This window comes from Octopus sinensis, linkage group LG13 (genome assembly GCF_006345805.1).
Source record: "Octopus sinensis linkage group LG13, ASM634580v1, whole genome shotgun sequence".
NCBI lineage: Eukaryota > Metazoa > Mollusca > Cephalopoda > Octopoda > Octopodidae > Octopus > Octopus sinensis.
Genome location: NC_043009.1, coordinates 34,615,207 through 34,629,121, shown reverse-complemented (window position 1 = coordinate 34,629,121; position 13,915 = coordinate 34,615,207).

Below are 13,915 nucleotides of genomic sequence, written 5' to 3'. Positions count from 1 at the left end.
CAGCGACGGGGAAAATGAACATTGATGATATAGCTAGAGAATCATATCAATAGGAAAGTGCTGTGACTTGTAAATACAGATTCATTAGTTTCACAATATCCGGGTCTGCTAGGTTTTCCTGTCGACTTCATTTAGATAAGAATCCATTAGAATTTTGTGTACTCAAATAGTAAATTAGTGACCAACAATGATTAGTAAATTGCACTGCCATTCTCCTAATACCAGTATTGACTCTCATAGTTTCTTCCTCCCTCATATGCACACAATATTTGTATCTCTATCATACACACACACACACACACACACATATATACATATATATATATATATAATATATATATATATATATAATATACATGCATACGTGTGTGCTTGTGTGCGCGCGCGTATATATATATATATATATATATATATTATATATATATATATATATATTATATATATATATATATATATATGCATGTATGCATGTTTCTGATGTCTGTTTTTATGTTCAGTTATAATAAAAACAATTTTGCATTAATCTGATAGGTTACTTTATACTATCGTAAAATATAAATCTATTATTATCATACAAGAATGTTGTTGACAGTGACTTTAAAGTTTCGGCCATCTAAGCCATCGTCGAACTGCCTTTATATAGTCTTGCCTCCTTTATATGGTCTCTATAGAGTCAAAACCATCATTGGAAATGGAAAGGTGTTTTGGAAAAAACCTTTATTGATTACGGAAATGTACTTGCATAGCAAGTTACCTGATGTGAGATTGTGTGCTGGAACGAAAACAATTGCTGCGTGGAAAGTGTTTATAAGTTATTTAAAAAACACACAAAAACCGTTAGATTCACTTCAACATTTAAATTTCATTTGCCAAAATATTTTCGTCGCTTTGAGACCGTGACATGTTCACTGACAAAATTCCGTGCTGCATCTGAGAAAGTAACAGTTAGTTCATGATATATATGAATGTATTATACATGTGTTTGTATGTATGTATGTATGTATGTATGTATGTAGTATGTATGTATGTATGTATGTATGTATGTATGTATGTATGTACGTAAGTATTTAGGTGTGTAGACGTGTCAGTGTGTGTGTACATGTGTATATACATGCGAACGTGTGTTCATGTACTGATATGTGTCTATTCAAGTTGTATAAATGACTTACACACTCACACATATACCTATATATATATATATATATATATATATATATATATTATATATATATATATATATATATATATATATATATTATATATATATATATATATGTATGTATATATATAAACACATATACATGTATATATATATATATGTGTGTGTGTGTGTGTGTGTGTGTGTTCATTTGTACCTCTCACCACTGTCTAAAGGTGAATGGTTACAACGTCTTAGATACATATATGCAAGCACACACAATCATATAGACACTCACAAAATATACGTATAATCTTAAAGTATACACAAATATACGCTTATCCATCTATACATATATATGACACTATTTTCATGTACAACGGTTAAAATCCTAATTTGTTTTTTTTTTCTTTTTTCTTTTTTTTTTACTTTAAATGTTGCATTGAATCTAACGCTTTTATGTTATTGTGGAGATGTTTCTCTTTTGTTACGTATGGAGAAGTTGTGATAGCATTTTTATTGTTTTCGGTAATTTGGGTTTTAATCTTTTGCTTTGATAATATAAAGGTCAAAGGTACAAAGTCTAGCATTTAAGCCCTTAGTAATTGGATGTCAACTTTTATGAAAAGAATGTAGGTAGGTGGTAAGTTTAGGGTGGTCCTTCTTTACTAGTTATTTAGATTATTTCTTCGTAAAATAGGGGTTATAAGTCAAGCAGGTGAGGGGGTTGCTAGTATATAAAATTGTTTTTCTTGTGCTTTCATGTTCACAAAGGTATTTGAGTAGAGGTTGCAAGTTTATATGTTTCTCTCTAGAGGTCCATTGTTCTATAAGCAATTTGATAAGTATATAAGGAATTTAAACTTCTTGTTTTGTGAAGGTAAAGTTTGTTTGGTGTTTCTTTATATAAATTTCTTCAAATTCAGTTCCAGATATATGCTAACTTGGGACTGATATAGAAGATGTGTATATATTCACGTGTAAAAATTGGAACAAAAATATAATATAATTTAATGATAAAAAAAAATAAAAGAATTATCGCAATTCAATAATAGGTATAAGTGGGGGTAAAAAAGGAAATTACCCCAAATTTATAAAGCAAATAAGAAAATGGAGAAGATAATCAAACGACAAACATCAGCCTGTAAACATTCATTTGGATCTATTTATTAATTAATTACAATTATATGTATAGGTAATCAAAATAAACTACAGCCTCACATTATCGAAGCAAAAGTCCTCACTATGTGGTAAGGGAGACATCGTATTATAACAAGAATATCACTAATACCAACAGATATCCCCTTTCGTTTCAAATGAATACAATTCCCAATGAGTGCCTATTACACAATGACCATTAACAAGTTCCAAGGTCAAATACTTCACATTGTCAGTCTCCATCTAGCTGTTTCTTACATGGTCAATTGTATATATGTTGTTTCAGAGTAGGAAACCTAAAGAAACTCTTCATACATGCTCCAAAGAAAAAAGTTTAAAACAGCATATACTGAAGTTCTGTAAATGTTTTATAATTTTCGTACTATTATTATTATTTGTATTACTTCTTGTATTCAGATATTCTAAATAAGTTTTTTTTTAATTATGTTATACAATATTTAAATACCTTTTAACAACTTTTATTGTAGGGAAAATGTGTGTTACAATTGATGCCAATATGTGCCTTATGCACACATTTCAACACCGTACAGACCGGGCCGAAGTGTGAAAACCCCAGTTCGTTCAAATGCCCCCCATCTCTCACGAATCTCAACTAACCTAAATTCTGCTCATACCTAAACACTGATTTGCGCCTATGTTTCATTAGTTAACTTGATCGGGCGAACTACTGGCGCAAATCAGTCAATGTGTTGACTGAATTATAGCTTTAAGTTCTTTCAGAGTTGCCTCTCTTAGGTACATCTCATGGACAAGAGTAAAAAAACTCGAAATATCGATGTCTGACATACCTGAGAGATGGTGACACTGAACGAACACCTTTTTATCATAAGAGATTTTTTTCTCCGCGGTAACTACAGTATATTTGCCTTTGGCAGCTGAAATATGTGACAAACATATTTCAGCTAACCTAAAATCCGCTCATACGTAAACACTGCTTTGCGCCTATGCTTCGTTAATATGCATATATGTATATATTTGGGCAAGAATGGGAAAAGAGAGAGAGGGAGATAGCATATGCAATGTATAATTTAGTAAGTACAAAAAAAAAGAAAGTAAGAATGAAAAATGTGATGAAGACGAAAAAAAACAAAGAACAGTTAGTGAATGTAAATAGTTATACGACGTAAGAAATGTTGAAGAATTTCAATATGTTTATTTAGAAAATGTGAAATAGAATAAAAGCTAAATACAGGAGGTAAAAAAAGGAAAGATAAGAGAAGTTAGAGAAAGGGAAAGATAGAAAGAAACTAGAGGAAGACATAGCCATTAACTGTGCAAGGGGAAACAGCTCAACACTGCTTGCATAAATTTACAAAACTCAACGTCCAAAACAATTTCAATATCTTTTTCTTTTTTTGAAATTCTAACTAACAAAAGATTCAGGAACATTAAAATCTCAATACGTTACTGGAGAAATGTGTTGAAGACTACCTAGCATACAAAATGACTGTGAATCAAAATTATGAGTGAAATAAAATAATTCTGGATATTCTAAGACTATTTAATGCAATAATGCAAAGATGTTTTCCTGAAATTTTCGGATAATTTCGAAATATTCCACTTATAAGAATTTATATTCAACTTTTGGATAGAATGATATTCCTTAGCGGTCAGTTATTTGCTTTCTTGAATATATTTAGATGAAAAGCGATTTGTAGTGTGCAAAATAAACAATCTCGAGCCATCAAAATATGGTTTAGGAAATTCACCTTCCAAAATATGCATGGATATATGCAACCGATAAATTTTGTCCTTCGCTTTTGTTGCTGTCAATTTTCTATAATCCTCTTTCCCTTCACAACACAGATTGTTCTGTGAACAGCATACCCGCAGGAAACAGTCTCGACCATTGTTGCCGCTTAAGAGCCAGTTTCATTTTGCACACACTTAAACAATTTCCTCCAATTCTCTCCTATTCTACACTCCAGGTCCATCACATTTCATATACACACGATGAGTGCGAAAATATCTTCAGTCACTTAAAACCTCAAAACCCCACTACTTCTGGTAATGTCACTTCCATTTCCCTCAACCATTATAGCCCAGACATATCTCCTATATTGACGAATCTCTTCAATATCTCCCTCTCTGCTGGGATATATCCTGATCTTTGGGAATACTACAGTGTGTCCCATGGCCAAGAAAGGAAACCTATCTGAACATATCAACTGGTACCCCATCGCACTCACCTCTAGCAACTTTTAAATAATAGAAGCAGCCATTGACAAAGAAGTTCTCCAAATCATTAAATCTCTCTACCTTCTTGATGACCGCCAGTAGGTTTCCACTCCTGACCAAATCTCGTCCATCACTCACCAGTGGGCTCTTGCCTTGGAGGAATTTGGTGAAAGCTTTCCACGTGTTTAACATGCGAATTTCCTCTCGAAACTTCTTAATGGGAGTGGGGAAACTTCACGAATCACTTGAATGGATTAACTCCGTATCAGATCCGGTTGCGGATCCGTGGAATAAGCTGCCGGACGAGATAGTGAAGATGCCGACGACTGCTCGGTTCAAAGTCTCTCTTGACCAGAAATGGCCTGAACTTTTTGCATGAGCACCCTCCCTGTACATAACTCCATGCACCCCCCTACATGGCCTTGCTTTTTGCTTTTTGAGCCAAAAAATTAACTTAACTTAACTTAAGATCACAATATTTTATTGATGGAGTTCTTTCTATCCCGCATTCTATCAACTCCAGCGTGATCCATCATTCGGTTTGTCCCCCTATTCTTTCTGTATGCCAATAACTTCTTTGCTGCCATCACATCCAACATCACCATTTTTCGTCATGCCTCTCTAACATTCTCTAACAATGCATCATCCACTCACAGTTAGGACATCACTCACTGATTCCATGAAATGAGGCCATAAAAGCATCATCCAATGATGATATACCAATTCTGTCTCTTTCAACAGCCAGAAGCATCAACACACCACCATCATCTTCAGTCATGAACAGCACTCAGGTGAAGGCCTTTAGAATTTTTTCAATTGTTGGGTCTTACTACCTATCCTGGAGAAAGCACTTCCTTGATAGAAATTGCAGCAGAATATGAAAACTAAGTGCAGAATGTGTTGTGAAGGCGGTCAATAAACAGAAAATCATATTACCTCTGGATAACGCCGTTAATAGAGGAGGTTATGCAAGTAAAGAAGGAGGGTGAAATAAAATAACTAAATACATTACAATAAGTTAAAACAACATAACAAAAAGTTGAAATGGGGAATGGAGGAGTTTCATTTTCGTGATTGACTTACGGATATAAATATTTTAAGGATTTTAAAGTTTTAAAGTTTAAAAATTTTTAGAAGTTTCAAAAGTTTTAAATGTTCATGAATGTAAGATATTAAGAATATATAAAAATTTTATAGGTATGGAAGTGAAAAAGTAGACAGATAATTGAGACAAATGGAAGGGTAGGTTGATGGAGGAAAAGATAGATAAATAGATATATGGGTGTATAGATAGGTAGCTGGATAGAGAGATAGACAAAACAGTAGCTCCACAGATAGATAGATAGATAGATAGATAGATAGATAGATAGATAGATAGATAGATAGATAGATATAGATAGATAGATAGATAGATAGATAGATAGATAGATAGATAGATAGATAGATAGATAGATAGAGATAGATAGATAGATAGATAGATAATGATGCATCGTTCTGACAGGAAGTATGAGAATATAACGCATGAAGCTGTTCCTCGCCACCTGTATATGAGTGAGTATTTGAGTAGAAGAATGAACGTTTGGTACTACAGAGTAAGAATAACGGTAATTTCAAGCAAATAGTAACTTGCTGTTAAGGAGACAGAACTTTGTCTTTGTGAAGAAATACATTTCACTATATGCGATATAAATGGAGAATAAATGCTCTCCATATATTAGTCTTAGATATAGAGATAGCCAGTATTTGCTAGAATGGCGAAAACATCTTGGGAAATGATGAAATGAATGATAGAAGATACAGATAACCTTAAACCCAGAGGATTTAAACGCATCGACAATGACACAGAAAATAAAGTTATTGGTTATTTGTATTGGAGAATAGACTTAATCCATGCGAAAAAAATAATATAGCCAAATAACAAAACACTGCAGAAGTCAAAGTAAGTGGAATGTGTATGTAGTAAAATTCATGCAGAAACAGGTTGCTGGAGTAGTAGTAGTAGTAGTAGTAGTAGTAGTAGTAGTAGTAGTAGTAGTAGTAGTAGTAGTAGTAGTAGTTGTGGTGGTGGTGGTGGTGGTGGTGGTGGTGGTGGTGGTGGTGGTGGAGGTGGTGGTGGTGGTGGTGGTAGTAGTAGTAGTAGTAGTAGTAGTAGTAGTAGTAGTAGTAGTAGTAGTAGTAGTAGTAGTACGAACCACAAGGTCTCGAAGGTTACAGAAGAAAAGAAATGTTCTGTGCAATGCATTGAAATGTTGAACATGAACTTTACAACGAAGTGTATATGAGAGTGGACCAATTATACAAAGATAAGAGATAAGAATAAAAGCGTTTCCCAATCTATAATGAAACGAATTAAAAATTTACATAAAAAGGGACACAAAATATTTACATAAATCAGTAAATCTATATATATAAATGTGAGAATGTGTGTTTGTCTGTCTGTGTGTATGTATGTGTGCATCACTAATCACTAAAGCTCGAGAACTACCCAAAGGATTTCATTCAATTTTTACACATGCCTTACTTAGGGTCCATGCAGCGTCAAGGGCCAAACAAATTTTCAAAATGTCTTTTGAGGTCTCCGTTAGATTTTCAAACCTTTTGGTATACCCTGCATTCAAAGGTGTGCACAGACATAAGCAGAATAGCTGCTGGATGTTCGTTTTCCATGGGTTCGCAGATGAGATTTGAGCCCAGCAAAAGACGAGCATGGTCTGTCACAGACTGTGCACACAAAAAGTCATTGTCATTCACCTTCTCGTCCGTTACATTCTTCCTTAGATTTATTTTGAGTCTAACCTGCGTTATCCTGACCTCTTCAAATGCTTTCACTCCACTTCACACTTTTGTTTGCCATCCAACTCGATCCGAAGCAAGGGTTTCTATGTCTTCTATATTCATTCCAAGTGACATCATAGTAGTCTTTATGTCGTCCTTAAACCTTTTTTTTTAGCATTACGCCAAAAGAGCTTCCCTCTGCGAGCTGTTTCGGCATGCGTTCATCTGCCATTAAAACAATATGGCCAGACCATCTCATTTGGTTCCTCAAAATCATAGCTTTAATTGAGGTGATGCCTGCAGATGGAAGGACATCCGTGTTTGGAGTAAAAAAACATCCATTTAAATGCGATGAAGGTATTTTTGGTGGAATTGTTCTAACAATTTAAAATGACTTTCATAAAACGTCCGTTTAAGAGGATTACAACAGGTATGATGAGACAAATTTGTAAAGAGCCAACTTCGTATTCTTATTTATATGTCACTGGCACCAAACACGTGACTCCAATTCACCAAATGCTTTTGCTGCCCTTTGAATTCGCAGCTATATTTCTGTATCAAGATCTCCATCATTTTGAACAGAGTTTCCAAGGTAGATGAACGAATCGACAACCGCAAGTAACATATCCTTCACAAAAATTTTAGTGGGGTTACAAACAGAACCACACACAGGTTGATGCTTTACAACTGTTTGTTTTTTCAAGTTGATGGTCAAGCCAAAACCATCAGAAGCCAAGTCAAATGCAGATACAAGAGATTGCAGACCTGTTTCATATTGACTGACTAGATCGTAATCATCAGCATATAAAAGTTCCCTAATGAGTGAAGTAAAAACCTTCGTTTTGAATTTCAGTCTGGTCAGATTAAAAACATTCCTTGTTGGTCGATATTTTACATAAATACCCTCCTCAAAGCATGTGAAAACACATCAACAAAGTAAATTGCAAAGAGGATGGGTGCATCAAGGTTTCCTTGCTTTACTCCATTTTCCACAGCAAAAGATTCAGAGAACCTACCATCAAAGTTAACTCTAGCTTTCATATCTTGATGCAAAGCCCTCATTATGTTCACAAATTTTCTGGGCAACCTATTTTCCTTAGAATTAGCCACAGTGCATTTCGATTAACAGTATCGAATGCCTTGCTCAAATCAGCAAAGCAATGGTATAGAGCAAGATTCTGTTCAATGCACTTTTCTTGTAATTGTCTGACAGTAAAGATACAATCATCTGTGCACTTGGAGGAACGAAAACCACACTGAGACTCAGACGCTATATTTGGAACTATAAAGGTATTTAAACATTTAACAAAATGTGGGCAAGTACCTTTCCAACCAGACAAAAGCGAAATCCCACAAAAATTACCACACAGATCCTTTGGCCCTGATTTATACAAGGAGACCAAAATGGCATCAATCCAGTTTAGAGGCACTTCCTCAGTTCTTCAATAGTGACAAATTACTATATTTAAGAGTTCAAACATTTTGTCATATTTCAAGACTTCTGCACAGATTCCATCAGACCCTGGAGACCTATTGTTATTCAGCTTATTTACAGCTAAATATTTGTAATTTAGAATTGGTTCAAATGCCATCTCTTCTATAACTAGAAGGTGTTCGATTTTTTCTATCGTCCTCATGTCAACGGATGAAGGTATATTCAAAAGTGCAGAAAAATGTTCTACCCAACGCTCATGAATAGAATCGGTGTCAGTCAGAATCAAACGTGCATTTGCTGTTCTCATTAGAGCTATTGAAGAAGATTTGAGGCCATATACCTCCTTGACATAAGAGCACAAACCCTTGGCATCATTTCAGCTGCTTCTTGTGCCCCTTTTGCTCTATCATTTCACCATTTCTGTTTAAATTTCCTTTGAGCAGTTTGCACTTTTCTTTTCATCATTCTGTAAGCTTTGTTTGAATTGGGGTTCAAGGACCGAGAAAGAAGTGTATTGCCTAAGTTTTATTTTTCTAAAAGTAGATCATGAATTTCTTCTGATCTAACTGAGAACCAGTCACTGGACTTATGTAATTTAAATTCCACTCACGAACCTGCAGCCTGAAATACCTGTTTTGAAATCTTCCCATAGATTGTTTGGGTCAAGATTGATACTTTCTATAGCATCGTGGAATCTTTACAAGTTACAACATTTGACTTCTTAGGTACCTTAGGACCAAACTGTTGATTTTTGAGAATTATCGAAAAATCTATTTTTCCACGCACTAGATGATGGTCAATCCAGCTCTCTGCTCACCTCATGGCCCGAAATCTAGAAATGTCTTTCATATCACGTTTTCTGATCAGAATATAATCTATTGATGCCAGTGCTTAGATCTTGAGTGCATGTAGGTGGTTTTATAGTTATTTTCCTCCTTTAAAAGAGTGTTGGTGACAATCAGATTATTCTCAGTACAAAACGTCAAAAGAGCTACTCCATTTTTATTACATTTTCCATTCCCATGTCGACCTAAAACATGCCATGAAACGTAGTCATTTCCAACTTTTGCATTGAAACCTGCCAATATGACCAGCTTGTCAGAAATTGATACTTTCCTCGATAATTGAGCAAGATCATCATAATACTGGCTTACATAATTCAAAATTTATCTTGAATTATGCTTGCATTAAAAAATGCATTTCTGCACTATTTATGAAATTATGTGATTTTCAGCTGAATTCTGTTTTTAAGTGGCTTGCTTCCAGAGATGTTTTATTTATTTTGGTACTTTTGACTTTAAGAGTCCCTCCTAGCGTGTGGCATTTATGTATAGTAATGCCCTCTATATTATATATATATATATATATATATAATATATATATTATAGTGGATTTCGTACACGGAAACTGAAAGCAGACTGTCCTATATATATGTATATTTATGTGTGTGTGTGTGTGTGTGCGCGCGCGCGTGCGTGTATGTGTGTTTGTACATCCATCATTGCTTGACAACTGATATTGTAGTGTTTACGTTCCGATAACTTAGTGATTCAGCAAAAGACACTGATTGATTAAATACTAATCTTACAAAGAATAAATCCTGTGGCCAGTTTTTGCGATTAAAGGCGGCGCTCCAGTATGGCCGCAGTCCCTTGACTGAAACAACTAAAACAATAAAAGAAAGCTATGTCATTTTAATCCCGAGCAAGGCCGGGTATCTCAGCTAGTAATGGTAATAAAACAAGTAATAACTGCAAGGCATTTATAAAATTTAAAGAGGCTACTTCCTGGTCTTTCAGTTCTCGCTTTTGTTGCTGTTGCCGTGAGTGGCTCTCGTTATTTCCACTGAATGAGGCTGGAAAATGGAGTTCTTAGGACTCTTGCTTGGGATGGGAAATTTTTCAATAACTCCATCATTATTCAGTGTCACTTTAAGACCGTCAATCATTATAAAATGTTCCTGTTTACTTTATTTTGTAGAATTTCTTGGCAAAAAGCCCTTGAATGGCTTTTACTCCCTTCCTCTCAACAGCCTCTGCGGTAAATAATTCTAATAGTGTTCCGAGGTGTATTAATGTCATTGATTATCTCACCCTAACACACATCGCCATAAGCTACATCGGTACACACCGCCGATTTTCGAATCTCATTCGCTTTTTCAGAAATATCTACCAACCCCACCAGTTTCCATCTGAACCCCACGCTCCTAAGTGGTGCTGCCGAGATAGGTTACTTCCTGGTCTTTTAGTTCTCGCTTTTGTTGTCCTCATAATAAAAAAGACAACTGAAATTATAAAAAGAACATTTGAAGTTATTTTTAATCTTAATGTTATTGCAAGTTTTTTGTTCACGCCACAGTTCACGCTGGTAACTAACATTCTGTCTTCCTTAGGTTATGGAGATAAAAAAACAGTATTTGTGACGTGGAAAGATTTTCCCATTTCCAACATAAAAGTATAATGGACATTTATAGTTATCATTGTACCAGCTACAACGGTAAGTGTATTTGCCGAATCTTTACATACGAAATATGTTAACACTCCAAAAAACTGAACGCTCAATCAAAAAAGTAATTACACAGAGACAGAAAATGAACAAGAGCAAAATGTTTATACGCTATAAAAACAATTTATGCTGTCCAAATTGACTCCCTCATCACGGAATCGGTTTGACAAATTTGGCGAAAGAAATCAATCCTGAAATTATAAAACGGAAAAAACATTTAGCAAATAATAACACCCGGGTAGTTTCAGTCTGACAACTGGAAATGACTGAGAAGATTTGTGAGACTTTCACACCCCCTCTTCTATTAATTAGCCTCACACAGTGCAAGCGTGCATCCAAGATACTGTTCCATTCCCACTAGTATTTCTCTGGAAACTCTCTGGACGCCAGGAAAATATGGCTGCCCCGCTCCTGTAGGTTCACAAACAGTTAGTAATCTGAGTGTAAAGCCTTCACTGTTGCTCCGTATTCTGGGCCCAAGAAGTTTGTCTTTTTCGTGAGATCCAGACCTTCCCAAAACGGCACAACTCCACTTCTTGTTTTTATTGACTTGGAGATGCTTACACCTCGTATCTACTGAAAATGGGCGTGAAGACTCATGGTTCGGAAATTCTAAAAAGGTACAATTTCAATTTCTTTTGACGGATGAACGTAATATCCAACAGTATTTATCCAAATAGGACTACTTAACTTTTTCTATCAAACTTTGATGAACAAAAGTTAAACAGAAAATTAACTGCCACCACAAAAAAATACTACCAAACATTTAGCCCGTCACAGTCTTGGTTATGTCCATCGTTCTGCTTTTCTTTCTTTTTTCTTTTCTTCGTGTAGATATTAAACGAAAAGCATAAATAAGAGGATTTTACAAGATAGTCAATAATGGATTTTCAAGCAGAGATAATTTCATGAAATATATTCTCTGCGAGGAACATTTCCGAGAAAAGTTGTTTAGAAAAGTGTTAAAGGGGGGACAAACGGTAATTTGTTAGAAAATTATTTTTTAACGGTAAGTGTGAAAGGAATTAAATAAGTATTTCAAACGGTAAACATAAAATGGCAGACGAAATTAAATAACGTCTCAAGAGTTGCTTATATTCATGAAGCATATCTCTGTAGACCATAAAGAGACATGACCTTTTGAAAATATTTAATTAAAGAATACTGCAAACAATAAATCAAATCTAAAGCATCTCATCAGTGTATGAGTCTATACAATGAAGAGTGTATGAAACTATACAGAGAAGGGTGTGTCATCGAAAAGACAGAAATTAGATAATGTGATAACGCATGACAAAAAGAAATCTACTGGCTGGTGTTGTATTGAAGAAACGTTAATTAATTTTCAGCGTGATAATGAAACGATATTTAGTGCTGGAAAATGATAAAAAGAATAGCTAGGGCTGTTTCTATCAATGAATATATAATGGGTGGAATAAGTAAATAAGTTATCTGTTAGAAATAATATAAACTGGAAAACTAACCCTAAGAACAGAATTAAGGCTAACTTATGTCCGAATAATGGAAACATCGAAAGGTGAACAAATAAGGGCTCCCTCTTCAATGTCTAACAAAATACAAGGTGCGTTCAAAAAGTACCCGACTTCATAATTCTTTCCCTTAAACTAATACCGCGAGGGCAAAAATCCCTTGGGTGGAATGTGACGGCACTTTTCTTGTGCATGCGTGAAAATATTTGCGCTGGTAGAACGAATCAGTTCCCGGCTGTTATGCTCGGAGTACACGCGTGTAGTGCGCGTTCGTCGGATTTTCGTTTTCACCGAAGCAGAAATATTGCATCAAGTTCTGCGAAAAGCTTTCTAATATTCAAACTCAAACCATCCACTTCCAGCAGCCTTTTGGCGATAATGACATGGGCAAAGCGCTGATCAATAAGTGGTACAACCACTTCAAACATGGTCACACCTCAGAGATGTTCTAAATATGTATTTATCTTATGGTAAAAATAATCCTGCTAAATATATACCATGAGATAGTAACACTCGGCCTGAAACAAGGCTAATTATAAGCTGATTTTCAGAAATTACCAGAAATTTGGCTGAGGGTCTGTATCACGAAGATTAATTTTCGGCAGATTTAATTGTAACTTCTTGGACAAAATCCCTTAAGATGAAAATACTGGTACTAAGGGGCATATATTGGGAATAATTGATAGAAATGATATAAAAGACCGTATATTGTAACAATGTTCGGTAAGACGAAAATGGCAGTAGGCCATCAAGCTAGTGGGGGGGGGGTGACATGAGAACCCTAAAGATTATCTGATAATTACTGAAACTGATGGAGTGTGATATTTTTCTTTCTATTTTAACGCCGATATTTTACTGAAAGAGTACGTTGAACTGTACGTGAGAGATAAACCGACAAAGATATGCCTGCTTTGCCTGCTAGAACTAACAAAACTCAGGATGAATTTAGAAAAATCTTCTGAATGATCTTAGTCCAAGACACTACGATGTCAATTTGATATCAAAGCTGAGCAATCGACTAGCGAAAAGAAACAAGCCCCCAATATTTTTATACCCTGATAATGCGATACAAAGAAAGATAGTATTACATTAAGGCAGCGAGGTGGAAGAATTGTTTGTACGTCGGAAAAAATGCTTAGTAGCTTTTCTTCCGGTTCTTTATTTTTTGAATCCAAGTCAGACCAAGATCAACCTTGCTGTGAATCTTTTCGGGTT